Here is a 4782-nt window from a genome sequence, read left to right as displayed (position 1 = left end):
GTGGACTGGACTGTGTGATTAATGGCTTCAGCCTCGTTATTGGACCTGGGCAGCTCTGGTCCACTGAGAGTCATTAACTCCCACTATGTGGAAAGGCCAGAGGCAAAATGAATACAAAGACACACACACACGCACACACGCATGCGCACACACACACACACATGCGCACACACACGCACGCACGCACACAGGCACACAAGGCACACACACACACACACACACATTTTAACAATGGATTTATGTCCACATAGAGACAATTACATACAGGGATACAAATACTAAAGGTGCAGTCAGTCTACCATCACAATTCATGGACCAGCGGCATAACTTTCTTTTTCACACATCTTTCAAGGGTGTGAAATTATATATCCATTATATATGGCGGCCACCTATAACAGCAGAAACAGAGCAGGATTTAACAAGGCGTTTAACCTTTTTTGGGGCATTCTCAGGTGCTTTCGTTTCATTTCAAACCTTTATTTATGCTCGAGAGGCACTGAGGTTGCCCTCATTTACAGTGACGACGAGCGAACAAAACATTAACAACGACAGCAAAAACAAAAGGGCAGAGACACAGGAAGGTATATAAAAACAGTAACTAAATGAATAAACTCAATATAAAAATAGTAAAAAAAATGTTATGATATACTAAAATAATTACAGACATATGTACAATGGTGCATAATCATGGACTTGAACTTTAAAAATGATGGCATTGAGTCAAGTTTTAAAAAGCGTTGGAGGGCATTCCAGGAGTGAGGGTATTAAAAGAAAAAGCAGATTTTCCAGTTTCCAGAACCCTCTTACAACCAACCTGTGTCCTAGGCTAGGAAACATAAACACAGGTAGTCTGCATCAGTCCCCCGGCTCTGAGAGGGTATTCAGGAGAGGTCGGTACTTAACGACCTTGGTCATGGAGGCTTCCTGTAGGCTAGGGTCAAATGTGCAGGTGACCTCCAGAACAAACACCTCTCTGGACACTTCACTGACAACAACAACATCTGGTGTGTGTAGGAGACAGATGTGTAAAGGTGGCTGGGTTACTGCAGAAATGGAACATGGTGGGACTGACACAGGAATGTTTGTGCGTTCTCACTGAGGTTGTTAAATCACATGTCCTTGACTATCAAGTCCCCTGTTCTGTTGTGACGTGCTACTCTAAGTACATTCCTCTGTAGGAATCACAGCCGTTCAAGATGTGTGACATTGACTCAGTGTGTGTGTGTGCGCTCGTGCGCACATACACACACACACGAGCGCGTGCGCACACACGCACACACGCACCGCACACACACACACACACGCACTCATTCTCTTTCACACTCGCTCTCTCTCTTTCTCTCTCTCTTTCTCTCTCTCTCTCTCTCTCTCTCTCTCTCTCACTCTCTCTCTCTCTCTCTCTCTCTCTCTCTCACTCTCTCTCTCTCTTTCTCTCTCTTTTTCTCTCTCTCTCTCTCTCTCTCTCTCTCTCTCTCTCTTTCTGTGATGTGTATACCCACATGAATCTCAGACCCAGCTCATCCATGTCTCTACATTATAAATGTAATACGTCACATGTATATTTAATATAAAAAATAGCCCAGAGGGCACTTGCCTCAACCGATATAGAGACTGTAAGACATTTAAAGATGACATTTAAATATATTTTGTTAGTCAGTAGCGGTATACAGTAGCAGTCCAGTGATCTATCTGCCCCATGTCTCCGCTGCTCCAGCTGTTGAGAATGGCAGCGTCCTCCCTCTAGGGGTAGGGGTAGCCTCTAACCTCTGGGAGCAGGGGAGAGCAGCTAGACTGGGTTTATGAACATCAGGACAGAAGCTCAGCTCAGCAGTCTTATAATGGAGCCAATACAAACAGGGTATTTAGTCGATGGACCATCGCCCGAGCTACTTAATCAATAACGTCCTAAACCGTCATAAAGGAGCCAGAATCCAAATATTTTACTTAACTAATTGTTATTCTAAAGAGCAGTATCTAAATATTTTACTTGAATCAAATTGTGATTCTAAAGAGCAGTATCTATGGTTCAGCGTTGAGTATACTAGCAATTATATACTACCTAGTTAGTGGCCATTGGCGAGAGATAGACAATAAAACAGTGTGTTAGTTACAGCACCTAATCCCAGGAAGTAACCAATACTCACCGTTCCTCCCAGTCATCAGCCAGCATCACGGCAGAGACTCTACTTCCTGTTTGAGCTGTCATGTTTTGCAACAAGGAAAAAAGACTATGGCTGCGTTTCGAATTGCATACTACTTTTTACAACCAGTACGTACTATAGCTGCCCCTAGAAAGTACGTACTTTGCACGCAGCACGCATCCAATTGGGACATGCTACCTTGTTATAACGTTCACCTTGAAATTTGACCACATCCATCACTGTCCATAAAGCAACATCTGTCCACAGCTGGACCAACTTACACAGGTGACCTAATTCCTGCTACGCACAGGATTGTGGGTCAGAATAGGTAGAAAAGTGTGCTGGCTGGCATACTGCAAAATACGACTGGATGTAGTAGGACATCCTGGTATTTTTTGCCATACTGCAGGTGCATCCCAAAAAATTTGAATATTGTGAATAAGTTCTTTATTTTCCGTAATTTAATTCAAAAAGTGAAACTTTCATGTATTCTAGATCCATTACACAAAGTGAAAAATTACGAAAAATAACTTTCCACAATATTCTAATTCTCTGAGATGAACCTGTTTGTATTGGGGCCAACTACATCCTTTTTTGGCGTACTATATAGTTTGGAAATATCCAATTGGGAACGCAGCCTATAAACAATAGACACAATTATTTTCCACAGTTATTTATTTTTCCATCATTTGGACAAAATTGGACAAAATTGGCAACAGAACACAAGCAACATAATGTGTATATACGTATATAGCAAAGAAGCCAGTCGCACTTTGTCCTTCTGTAGATTTGTCACACAGAATAAAGGCTTCAAGAACCTCGTCTGAGAGACGAGGACAATGACGAGGGGCAGAACTCGCTGGGGGGGGTGGGGGGACGGGGGGGGTTACGTTCACAACTACTGATCCAGGGGATGACTCAAGTCACGGCTTCCGAATGTACACATGCTTAGGCGAGTCCAATAAAAAAAAAAGGTTGTTTGAACTCCAAGTACATACTTCTGTGTGGTGTGTATGTGTGTGTTCAACAGAAAACCCATCACCTCGACATACCATCTACCTCTGGTATCTTCCTCTAAAGAATGCCGAAAAACAGCCAACATTATCTGACCAAGCGGTCAGCGCTGTGTCCTTGTTGGGTAGCTGCTAAACGCTGTCATGTGGAGATGTGATTGTCAGACGACGGCTCACAACCACTTATCTCGGAACTATGTTTAGCGTTGGCATGAGTTCACAGAGCGGTCGATGTGTGATACAGTGCATGCGGGCTCCTTATGTGGTGCGCACGTGAAGGTCGCGAGCTAACAGAGGACTGCTGGGACTCGCCACGACCTCTGACCTCTGACACCACCTGCTACTGGATCCTTCAAATGCCTGGCGCTTGTCCTGCTGTTGCGAATAGAATGCAACAGCTAAAGGAGGGGTGATTCATTATGCCCCCCCCCATACCCCCGGGGGCCAGATGTCCATTCCTCTGTGCAGAAATTCCAAGTGCACGCACACACACACACACGCACACACACATGCACACACACACACACACACACTCAATAACATAGACAACGAGCACAGACATAATCAGCGCCAACCAAATGAATCACTTTAACGTACACATATTTACATATTTCACCACAGATAAATTAACATTGTGCAAATAGCCTTACACGGTCATGTTGAGCAATTCCTTTCTGACATTTGTTTGTGAACACAAATGATACAAACATTGTATTAGCATTCAGTTCTTTGCAAATAATCTTATACTGCATCATTTGTCAATGAGTACCGTATTTTGACGTGTTGAGTCCCGGTAGGCATGTTCACCTGAATACTGATGTACAGAAGCGCTAGCATGAGCTATGCTACATGCACACTATGACAAATTTCCCTTTTGTTCAACGAATCTGTTTCAAAAGTGTGTTCTACGTCCGAAGGCCTTCAGAAAATAATATGACAGAAACAATCTAACACATGACACTGATGTTACTGTATGTAAAGATTAAGTTTAAAGTTTACTTGACACGGTGGTCTGATGGAGGGCAGATCCGGTCAGCGCAGGGTCAGTCTCTCATGGGGGGGGGGGGGGGAGCAGCGAGGGGGTACTTGCGGACACCGGATGTGACTCGGCTGTTCTGGAAAGTGACTGATCTGATAGTGAGTCAAACCACTTAAGCTTATATCTGCATGCATGATAGAAAGGATTTTTTCGCCGTGACAAAAACCCATTTCCATGACGAGAGACGCTCTCGCACGAGAGCTGACTTGTTATTTTGAGTCATACTGCAGCGATTCATTTATTTTATTAAATTCAATTATTTATTCATACTTTATGCATGTTAGCCTACTGTAGTTCATGCTTACTGAATGGGAGTATTTGAGCGCTAGTATTTTTAACCTTGATGCGAGTGTACAGCTGTCTCAGCTTTGTCCTCAGGGGTATTGAAGAGGAGGCGGACGTGCTCCATGCCGACTGTCTTTTTCTTGTGGAATATGAGAGATTTAAAAAAGATCCGGATGGGCAGAATCAAATAGCTGGAGGCGACTGCACACATTCTTTGTTTGATCAGATCTCTCCTTTTCATATGAAATCCTAAAAAAAAAACATGAAACAATAACGCTCATAACCAGAAAAAGTGAAAACTCCT

The 4782-nt window shown here is 43.4% G+C and overlaps 1 protein-coding gene across 1 annotated transcript in view; it reads right to left on the bottom strand.

The window, feature by feature from the left end:
- Positions 1–2858: 2858 nt before the first annotated feature.
- Positions 2859–4782, bottom strand: part of gcgra (glucagon receptor a) — a 3699-nt gene continuing 1775 nt past the window's right edge. The window contains exon 2 of the mRNA XM_084437642.1: positions 2859–4782. This exon is cut by the window's right edge and continues 1085 nt beyond it. The gene's annotated coding sequence lies outside the window, so the exon portion shown is untranslated.

This window comes from Borostomias antarcticus, assembly GCF_949987555.1.
Source record: "Borostomias antarcticus genome assembly, chromosome: 5".
Classification (NCBI taxonomy): domain Eukaryota; kingdom Metazoa; phylum Chordata; class Actinopteri; order Stomiiformes; family Stomiidae; genus Borostomias; species Borostomias antarcticus.
Note: the sequence above shows the minus strand (reverse complement) of the source record. Positions and strands in the feature narration are given on the sequence as shown.